This window comes from Coffea arabica, chromosome 1e (genome assembly GCF_036785885.1).
Source record: "Coffea arabica cultivar ET-39 chromosome 1e, Coffea Arabica ET-39 HiFi, whole genome shotgun sequence".
Classification (NCBI taxonomy): Eukaryota; Viridiplantae; Streptophyta; class Magnoliopsida; order Gentianales; family Rubiaceae; genus Coffea; species Coffea arabica.
Genome location: NC_092311.1, coordinates 29,861,827 through 29,873,691, shown reverse-complemented (window position 1 = coordinate 29,873,691; position 11,865 = coordinate 29,861,827).

Sequence of the window (11,865 nt, the reverse complement as noted above, 5' to 3'; positions counted from 1 at the left end):
TTTGGCTTCGGCTAGTACAGAAACGGAATGGCAGCTGCGTTCTTTTGGGACGAGGGGTTAGCCCCTTAAACCAGGAAAGTAAAGAAGATTAAAGAAATAAAAAGCATAAGAGTAAGGAAGTGGGTCGCAGTCGGACTGCGACTAGTTAGTATAGGCGGTTAGACCGGTCATGTATAAACAGAATGTAAATAAAATGTAAAAATAAGTTAGAACGTTAGATCAGGCGGTATAACCGACCATTGATTGTTAGTATAATTAAAACAAATAAAAACAAGTAAATGAATATGAACATAGGTGGCTCAGCCAACCATTTGATTGAATGTAAGAATTACAGAATGTAAAGAAGACTTACAAGGATATGATGCTTCAAGCTCCTTTGTTTGATCTAGAAACTAAAATTTAAAAACTAAGAACTTGTTTGTAGAGAGAGGGAGGAGGATTCTTCAAGCTAGAGAGAGAAGTAGCTTTGAAGAATTGGTGTTAGAATGGTGTGTGGAATGTGTTGGGTTTGAGGGGTATTTATAGCAATTCTACAGTACCGCTACAGTACATTGTTTGTCTTTTGTTGCCGTGTTTGCACAGTAACTTGCTGAATTGCTACAGTGCTTCCGATACTACAGTAAAATGATTATTTTTTCTGAATTTTGTTCTGATTGAGCCAACTTGAATGTATGTTTGTATTCTTAGCAGATTGTTGCGGATAACTCTTGTTTTCTTTCCTGAATCATTTTGTCAATCTCAGGAGCTTGTATTCCCCCTTGATGCTTGATCCAATGTTTGTGAAGGGTAAGCCTCTGAATTTTTCTCCGCCTCATGAAGGTTTGATCCTTCAAACTGCGAACTGTATTGCTTGTTGGTTTTGCAACAATATTGTCATGCTGGTATCGGAGACATGGAGGAATGCTTTGTCCAGTTTCAGTGTTGTAGAATACAACATTGTAGTATTTTATCCTGTCTTCCCTGCATTGTTGTTTGTAGGAATAATATTCTTTTGCAATGGAATTATTAGTAAGGTAACTGGGTATCCATTCGTTGACTGGTGCTGAGTTTGTCATTGTTCCTGCAGAACAGAATCTGTTAGTTTTTTAGAAAAAGGTAGGAGGGCATTGGGATCAAGAAGTTGGGGTATTATGCTCTCGTTTGTAGTAAGGTAAGGAACAAGTTTACGAATAAAGGGTATTCCAAGAATAACATTATTGGATAATTTTTTGGCTAGAAGAAAGGTATTTTGAATGGATAAGGAGGAGAACTGGATTTGAACATTTGTTAACTTGAAATTGGTTTCAAGTTTAGATCCATTAGCTCCTCTAAGGACTTCTTTGTTTTGTTCAAAGAATTGAGGTGGGACAAGGCTTTCAAGGATACAATTTTGGTCTGCCCCGGTATCAAATAGGGCTTCAGTTTCGATTACATAATTGTTGTTAATTAGTAATCGGATCTGGACCAAATAATCCTTGTCTTCCTTGGATTTTTTGGATAATTGTTTTAGGAATTCAAAATCCTCTTGATTGATAGGTTCCTCAATTGGTGCTAGGTTTTGAAGAACAAGGCTGTTGAGGTCTTGTTTGGCTTTAATTGATCTAATTTCTTCTTTGAGTAGATCAATTTCTATTTGAAGGTATTGAAGGGTCAAAGGTTTAATAGGTTTGGAGGGAAATCTATCAAGAATATCTGTGAGATTATAGGTTTTGAGAATTCTAGGGTCTTTGGCTAAAGGATTTGAAGAATTCGTGGCTTGGTTCAAGGATTCTTTGAATTTGTTTAAATAGAGTTGTCTTTTTTTCTATTTCAGGAGTATCTTCAATGATGTCAAGAAGAAGGTTTTGATCTTTTGTCAGAACATTGATGGTAGGACCTCCTTCTTCTTTGTCACTGGTGGTATGAGAGGAAGAAGATGTTGAAATATCATCTTCTAACTGATTGAGATAATCTTCTTCTCTTTCAGAATCATCAGTTTCTGATTCGATTAGAAGATTTGATATTTGGGTTTTAACTTGGTCTTCTAACCCTAAGGTACTGATTCTTTGGTTGAGTTTACAGTAACAGGCTATATGTCCAGGTTTGTGGCATTTGTAGCAAACTGGAGAAGAGTTTGTTATTTGAGGAGACTGAATGGGCTGATATTTTTTGTATCTAGGTGGTTTTTCAAGATGTTTAGTAGGCTTGGGCCGTTTATGTGGTTTTTTGTAACAATTGGGTAACCCAAACTGTTCACAAAAGGATCCAAGATCTTTTCTTCTTTGGGCTCGATCCTTTGCTAGTTGTCTGAGCATCTTGTCTTGTCTGCATACTTTGAGTGCAACTTGTTGAATCTGACTGGTTAACTGTCCATAGGTTATTTCCTCCCATGGTACAATTTCATTGTATTGAGTCCTTAATTCTTCACGAACAAGGTCTCGTAATGATTTTGGAAGACCATCAAGGAATTTTTCTTTCCAATAGGCCTTGTTGCCATCCGTCCTGGAGTATATCCTAGTTAAGAATGTATCCTTATACCATCGGAAGTCTGAAAGACTCTTGCATTTGAGATTGTTTAGTAGCTCCGATGATTTTTCCCTGAATATCCCTGGATCTCCTACGAATGTCTTTGCAATAGTGAATATTAATGTTGCCACCGCATCTGAGATAGTATCTCCATCTCGAAGAATAGGTTCACCCTTGGTATCCATTTTAATCGCATTAAGACTGTTGTCTTTGTCTTCTGTGGTAAGATGTTCATCCCACCAACCCTTAAGTTGTCCTGTAAAACCTGTAATAAGAATATGAGCAGCTAATTGGTCAGTACAGCCATGAGATGTTCGATAGGCTGTTGCCACCATTATCATTTGCTGAAGAATTGTAAGAATGTTGTATTCAGAAATCCCATCTATGCTCCATTCATATATGTTGTTAGCATTATATGAATTTTGCAGGATGTTGGGTTTTTCTTCAAGAAGGATATCTGGATAAGTGGCTCTGGAATAGTATAGTTTTTGTGGATTTTTCCAATTGGAAATTTGGTTTTGTGAAGAAGAGGGTTGATGTAGTTTGTTTATGGTCAGCGGCTCTTGAGGTTCTCCTTTGGTAATGGTGCAAGCTGTTTGAGTAACACTTTGCAGAACCTTGATTATTTGACCCTTGTTTGGACATCGGGGTAGAGAATGATTGTTCTATTTTGGCTATTCTTTTTTCTAATTGGGTTAAGGGTTTGTTTTGAAGCTCTTTCTGAAATTTGGTTGGTATTTCATGAGGTTTAAAAATTGGGTTTGAAGAAGAAGTGGTTACAGAAGGAATTTTAGGAATAGGTTGGGTTAAAAGATATTCTCCAAGTGTTTGAAGGTACTTGTTGGTGTAATTGTTTGCTCATAGATTCCCTGGATATCTTTGCTATTGATTGCACTTTCATCCTCGGTACTTTTGAGCTTGAAAGGTTTGGCATTGATCTCCGTAGATTTGTATGTGAAGGTGATTGACTTTGATGGTGGAAGTTGTGCTTGGATTTCTCCTTCAGCTGTCTGCCACCTTGTTATCACATTTATTGTTTGCGAAAAAGGATAATCAATCCCTTTTCTTTGTGAATATACCTCAAACCAATCGAAGAACTGGATATGTTGTTTTGTTCTTCTGAGAAACCCATAGAAATCTTCCTGTATTTTTTGTCGATGCTATCCCTTATATTTGTCAAAGAACCACATCCTTCTTGGATAATTATTGTCAGCATAAAATTCTGTCCTGATATTTTGTTTATCAGAGGAAATTACCCTTAACTCATCAAGTTGAGGATGTCTTTCTGTTATTGAAGAATATGTAGGAGATCTAGGAAGTCCTTCTTGCTCCACATCATCAGAGGATTCATCTTGGACCTCTGAAGGAGTAGGTTTGCTGGCTGCATACCTTGCCTGTGGAATCTTGGAAGAAAGATCTAGATCTTGTAGTCTGGTTGAAATGGAAGGAGTCAGTGGTCTGTCTGAAACTAATCTTCTTCCTATTGAGTATCTAGGCATATCTATACCAGTTGTTGATGAAGATGATGCTCTAAAACTCATAGATCTATCAAATTTGATTTGAACAACTCCAGAAGCAAATTGTTGGATGCTTGAGACTGTTGTATTTTGTATCGGGTCTGCTGGAGCTATCTCAGAAAGAACCCAGCTTTCTCGTAGTGAGATTTGATTCCAAGTGATAGATCTTGGAACTGTAATCCGGGATCTAGCCAGATCTGTTTGGAATAAGATCGTTTCCCCATTTTGTAATGTTTTTAGTGCTCCTGTCCTGAATGCCGAATTCATGACCTTATATTGAATTCTATAAATAATAGCTACAGGAAGAGTCCCAGTTTTGACTCTTTAACATCATCAAATCACTTCAAAATTTACACACAACTTGCAAACCACTTGGAGATCAACCTAAGCTAGGAAAGGAGCTTCATCTCACAATTTTTCTTGCGCTTAAAGTGACCAAAAATTTCTGCTCTAGCCATCTAAGGAGGTAAATGATGATCAACCTCTTGAATCTTGGTTTATATAAGTTGTATTGCACTTGTGAGCTCATAGATTCATATGGGTAGCTTTATATTGTTGGAAATCTTGTGAGTGGGCTCTATGAAATCCCATATGGGTTTGATGATCTGATGTGATGTTATTGGTGTGACCCATCCACTTCTCCCAAGGGTATCTGCGGGACGCCTGCCCAACTTTGGCCAGGTTTTGGTACAAATTCAATTCAAATTTAAGAATAACCAATCGATACTACAATTCGAAGATATGAAGGAAGGTCAATTCCTTAATAATCGTTCAAGTCTTACATCATAAGCTACCAAAAATATCTTACATTCCCAAAATATACAGTTTCCAAAAGTTGTCTAAACAAATACATTCAAAATTCTAATCAAAAGGGCCATCAAATCGACCTCTCCATAATCCCCTCCATTTCAGCTTCTGTTAAGGAAAAAACAAAACTAATGGGATGAGCTGACGCTCAGTGAGGCCAAGAAAAAAATCATGCAAACAGGTAATTCAAGTAGCAATAAAGCTGGTACGAGAGATAAAGCTGTAACATTCAAGCAATTCCCAAATATTCACAAAACACATTCAAGAAGGATACGGGAACTCTTAGGAGCTCATTTCCACTTGCTTTGCCAAAGTTCAATCCAAAAGTCCGTAGAACTTTACTTATTCCATTTATGATTCTGAGTCGAATGAGAGGTACTTCTCACCCGAATCGTGGTACATACTATCGCTCAGTGGTCGATTATACATTTATGGTTCTGAGTCGAATGAGAGGTACCTCCCACTCAAATCGGTGTGGTACATACTATCGCCCAGTAGTCGATGAGACATCGCTCAAATCGACTTAGAAAGGTTTATGGTTCTGAGACGACATGAGAGGTACCTCCCACCCGAATTGGTGTGGTACATGCTATCGCTCAGAGAACCGATCATTTATTTAGGGTTTTTAGCCGACATGAGAGGTACCTCACACCCGAATCGGTGTGGTAATACTATCGCTCAGTGGTCGATGAGACGTCACTCCAATCGACTTATGCTTTACTTATAGTTCTGAATCGAATGAGAGGTACCTCCCACCCAAATCGGTGTGGTACATACTATCGCCCAGTAGTCGATGAGACATCGCTCCAATCGACTTAGAAAGGTTTATGGTTCTGAGACAACATGAGAGGTACCTCCCACCCGAATCGGTGTGGTACATGCTATCGCTCAGTGACCCGATTATACGATTACAATTGTAAGGGTTGATGACATTCAGTCCAATCGACAAATACCGTTATAGGCCGATGAGCGCACTCCAATCGGCAGTCATACAGTTCAATTATGAATCGAGGAGATTCACTCCAACGACATATACAGCCATAGCATATAATGTAATTCAATTCAGGCAATTCAATTACAATTCATTTTATTGAGAACGCATTCGATAAAGTACACACTCGACTCAGCAATTATAACCTATCCATTTCATATTGAGCAATTCACATAATTTCCAAATATTCATGCACTTGACACTCACCAAGTAAACAAAAAAGTAATGCCCTCTTGAGGGTTTAATTGTCCACCGTAGGATCCTTTTGAAGGTCCTCTTGTGTGCCTGAGCAATTAATAACGAACTACTACTTAGAAACCCCATTTATCGAAGAAGATTGTACTAGAGTACAATCTAAGAAAATTTCACAAATACGAGCCTTAATTACTCGTAAATCGAAACTCAAAAGCGGGGTTTTAAAAGTACAAGAGAAATCTGATTTGCATCTTTAAAGTCAAGTGCGGAACGGTCGAGTGATATGGAAGGAAAATGGAGAGTCTGAAACCCTCAATTTCCCTTAAGTTCGGAAATTTCAGATTTATCAAGCGGTCTTTGAAAAATTGTATCTCACTTTCGGTAAGTGCAAAATTGGAAAACTTGGTACCTTGGAAACTACTTCAAAAGTACTAAAACTTCCTAGAAGACACTTTTCCATGATTCCAAATGGATGACATTCGAAATGTGGCTCAAAGTGGCTGTTTTGGACCATTAAGACAGTTTTGGGTTGATTTTCGGCAAAGTTTGGAAATTCGGCAAAATTCACACAATGCGAACTAGCCTCTAAAATTTGGAACTCAATTAGAGTTACAATCAAAGTTTAAAACACAATAGGTGGAACAGGAATTGGAGTTTTGAGTATCGAGAGACATCAGTCTAAAATTGGTCACATTTCGCAAACTGTTCAGTCATTTTCCAGATTTAAAGACCATCTTTGAAATATCATTTGGCCATTCATTTGGCATTAGAAATACACCAAAATTGGTACACTAAATCCTCCATGTGTGAACAACATTTCTACCAAGTTTCATGCAAAAATTCCCACGGGAAGGCAGTCATTAAAACAACCAAAATTCAAGAAATATTTCAAGGCTAATCTGCCTTCTCACTTTTCTTTTGCTTGCAAACGTTTTGTGCAATGAAATCAGTTCTAAATCACTCCATTTTCGAAACCAAGAGTCCATAAACATCCACTATGTAATTTAAAGGTAATGAACATCACAATTTTTGAAATATAACTCCCCAAATCAGATTTGATTATTCGGCCAAGAGAAAAGGAAACGTTTTCCAGATTTGAAAAGCAAACTTTGGGACATCTGTTGGGCATCCAGAAGGACTTGGAATGGCACCAAATTTGGTAGTATTACCATACCATATAAGGGCTATTCCTCTGTCAAATTTCATGCAAAAATTCGTACGGAAGGTCAGTTAACAAAGCCACTAAGGTTCCAAGAATTTCCAAGACAAAACTGTCTTGTGGTTCCGTTTTCCGTTTTCAAAATGTTTGGCCAACAAAATGTCTCAAACATGGTCCATTTGTGTAGACAATGTCTAACAAACATTCAAGATATATTTGGTAGGTGATCAACATCAAGAATTTCAAAACAACAAGTCCCAATCAAGATTTAGGCATTTATTAGTCAAAAAGAGGGTTTTCAACCACTAAATCAGTTTCTAACTTCGGCCACAACTCACTCAATTCAACTTGGAATTGAGCGAGATTGGTGGCGTTGGAAACTAAATTCATAAGGCTAAAAGTTCACAGAAGGAATCATTCTAAAAAATTGTCCACAACGAGCCCATATTCGAGCATCAAGTTGCAGCTCATGACCTGCACTCCAGTGGATCAGTGAAACAGGACAGTCATGTTCAAATGCTTGGTATGGTTTACTCAGGTGGAATCAGGACATGAATTTTATACCATTGAAAAACTGGAAGTGTCTAGTTTCTAATGCCGCTGACGGCACTCAATTTCGACATCAGAGTAAAAAGTTATGAGCAAAACAAAAACACTGCCAGAGTAATACGAGACTCATTTCCAGCTTTGACAAATTTTCGAAAAATCAACATCTAATCATCCAAATCATGTAATCTTTTGTGGAAACCTTCCACACAACCCAGACAACATGTATACATCATAAAAAAGTCAATTGAACCACAAAAAAAATGCACTAAGGGTCACGGCAATAACAAGGGCAGATTTGTCACTTTTGCTCAACTCTCTCCTTTTGAGTTTTCCTTCACAACCCAACGTATTTCCACTAGATTAAGCACTAATCCAACACAAATAGCATCATATATCATCAAATCAGTCCACCAAGCCATTGTGGGATTTCATACAGCCCACACACAAAATTTTCAACAATATAAAGCTATCCATATGAATTTATAAGCTCACAAGTGTAAGATAACTTCCATAAATCAAGAATCAAGGGTTTGATCATTGTATACCTTCTTAGATGATCAAGGTAGAAATTTTCAGTCCAATGGAGCTCAAGAAAATCATGCAAATGAAGCCCCTTTCCTAGCTTAAGATGATCACCAAGTGATTGGCAATTTGTGTGTAAATTTTGAGATGATTTGGTGAAGAAATGAAGCAAGAATTGAAGAGCTTTGGTTTCCTTTTTTCCTCCTATGGTGCACGGCTGCTTCGAGCAAGGAGAGAGAGTGTTTTTGCTGAAAATGAAGCTTCCTTGAGAAGCTTAAATGTATGGCTAAAAGTGTCCCAAAAGTCAACTAGGAATAGTGCGCATTCGCGCGCGTTTCATACTCGATTTCTCTCGGATTTGTTTCACTTGTGTACTAAACCTCTAATGCACTTCCATTCATACTATTATTATTCACTCTTAATGGTCTAAAAATAAAGGTCTAAAGTCCCTCAATTAATCGCACACGCGAAAAGGCGTATTTTCGATTTGTGCGCGATAAAGTGGAATTTCCAAGAAATTCTTATAACGATAGTATCACTAGCTAATAATTGAACACTTAAACATAAAAATACCTGTTTCAAAACTAATGTACAAGTCTCCAATTTTCCAAGCTTATTGTATCCTCGAATCGATTATTGTCCCCAAACACATATTCACTATTCTCACTTAACGAGCTTTCAAAAATTAAATTTTGAAACGAGCCATTTTAAAAATATAAGCAAGTCATAGTTCCATGCAATTGGGTCTAAAAAGATTGAAATAAAATATTCGGAGCAAACGGGTAATTAAATATTTAAATAACCTAGCAATAGGAATTTAAAATAAGGAGAATTTGCGAGTCCTCACATGAGTCTAGTATTACCTCCTCAAATCTCCAATAAATTTGTATTAGCGCGTCTTTCAGAAAACTAAGGACACACGAGCGGTACGCACTTAATTAGAACTCATTCACCTTTAATTCCTCAATTAACTTTTCTTAATCTACTATTGATCATTCTTAATTTTCCCAAGATAATTACACTCTCGAATAGAATATCACTTCGAAACACATGTACTCATTATTTCTCACTTAAACGAACCTCCGAAAATTAAATTTGCTAACGGGATGTTTTAAAAACATAAGGAAGACATTGTTCCATATGAATGGACTTAAAATGGTTGAAATAAATTATTTGGAGAAAACAGGTGGATAAATAATTAATTAAGCCATTAAAATAAGTAAAAATTCAGGTCCTCACAATTGGGTGTTGTTTATGTTGGATTAGTGCTTAATCTAGTGAAAATAAGTTGTGTTGTGAAAGAAAACTCAAAGGAAGTGAGATAAGCAAAAGTGACGATTCTGCCCCTGTTTTGCCATGACCATTAGTGCACTTTTTTGTGGTTCAATTGACTTGATTTTGATGTAAATATGTTGTGTGGATTGTGTGGAAAGTTTTTACCAAAAATCATCCAAATTGGTTGGCCAAATGTTGAGATTTCGAAAATGTAGCAAAACTGGAAACGTAACCAGAGCCTCTCTGGCAGTGGTTTTGTTTTGGCCATAACTTTTTGCTCTGATGTCAAAATCGAGTGCCGTTTGCGGCATTAGAAATTAGACACTTCCAGTTTTCCAAAAATATGAAATTCATGCTCTGATTCCACCTGAGTGAGCTGTACCAACCTTGTAAAGTTTCCTGTTATGTTTCTCGTCTGTACTGGAAGCCCTGTTTTGAGCTGCGACTTGATGCTCAAATATGAGCTAGTTGTGGACAGAATTTTAAAATGATTCCTTCTGAGAAACTGTAACCTTATGAATCTAGTTTCTAATGCCACAAACTATGCTCAATTCCGAGTTGAATTGAGTGAGTTGTGGTTGGATTTCAGAGCTGTCTTCGTGAAAGAAAACCCTAATTCTGGACTGATTTATAGCTAATCTTGATTTGGGACTTGTTATACGAAATCCTTGGTGTTAATCACCTATCAAACACATCTTGGATGTTTATTAGACCTTGTCTTCATAAATGAACCATGTTTGAGAAGATTTCATTGGCCAAATGTTTGAAAAAGGAAAACTGAAGTACAAGGCAGATTTGCCTTGGAAATTCTTGGAATTTTAGTGGCTTTGTTAACTGACTTCCCGAATGAATTTTTATATGAAATTTGACAGAAGAATAGCCCTTATATGGTATAGGAATACTACCAAATTTGGTGCCATTCCGAGTCTACTTCAATGCCCAACGGAAGTCCCAAAGTTCATGTTTCAAATCTGGAAATTCTTGATCAATGAGGAATTTTTAGCCAACTTTGAGCTGCTATATCTTGGTGCTCAAAACTTTGATTCTTGTTCCATTTGTTTTGTTTTAAACTTTGATTGTAACTCTAATTTAGTTTCAAATTTGAGAGGCTAGTTCGCATTTCGTGAATTTTTCCGAATTTCCAAAGTTCACCAAAAACCAACCCCGAATCTATCTTGGGAGTTCAAAACAGCAACTTGAAGCTGAATTTCGAGTGTCTTCCATTTTGAATCTCAGAAAAGTGTCTTCTAAGAACTTTTAGTACTTTGGAAGTAGTTTCCAATGGTACCAAGTTTTTCAATTTTGGACTTACAGAGAATGAGATACGTTTTTTCAAAGATTGCTTGTCAAAACTGAAATTTCCGAACTTAAAGGAAATTGAGTTTTTAGAACTCACCTTTTCCTTCAAGATTGCTTGGCCGTTTTACACTTGATTTCAAGATGAAAATCAGATTTTCCTTGTATTATTAAAACCCCACTTCGAGCCTCGATTTGCCAGAAATTAAGGCTTAGTCTAGGATATCTTCTTAGATTGTACATGAGTGCAATCTTCCTTGGTAATTAGGGGTTTTAAGCGATAATGTGTAATAGTTCATTATTATTCGCTCAGACGCTCAAGGGGACCTTCAAGAGGAACTCGAAACCGACGCCTAAACACTTGTTTGAACACTTACTCACTTGTTTTGAATAGGTGAGTGTTCCAAATAGGAGTACGTGATTTGAATAGTTTTATGACATGTTTACTCCATAGTCATTATGTGTTTAACTGTTAAGTGCTACCGATAATTGATTCTATGAACTTTTCCACCATTTTAAGGCGAGTGTGTACTTTATCGCACTCGACTTACTAAAATGATAAATGTCTTCAAATTAACCATGAACTATTACCGTTTACTGTTTACCGTTTACCGTTAACCGTGATTACTTACCGTTTACCAATTTACTTGATTACCTGCTTACTTGATTACTTGATTATCGTAAATTACATGTTTATATGAAATTACCGCATATTGCTTATGTGTTTAAGTGTTAAGTGTTAATGATAATTGGTCATATGAAATTGGCCACCGTTTAAGGCGAGTGTGTACTTTATCTCACTCGACCTACTAAAATGATAAATCTTTACCGTTCACCAATTTACTTGATTACTTGTGCATGTTGTAAGCTCTAAGCTAAATTGGATCCTGCCTTTGGTTACTAACTGGGTTTGGTCGGGTAGGTTGGAACCCTGGAACACCATTTCGGTATACTCGAGTACTACTACTGGAGGGATAAGGTGATGGCCAGACAAACCAAGGGGACAAGGAGTTATAAGGTGAAGTTGACTGAAATGGTTCCACTGGAACACCGTATCCTTCAGTATGTGT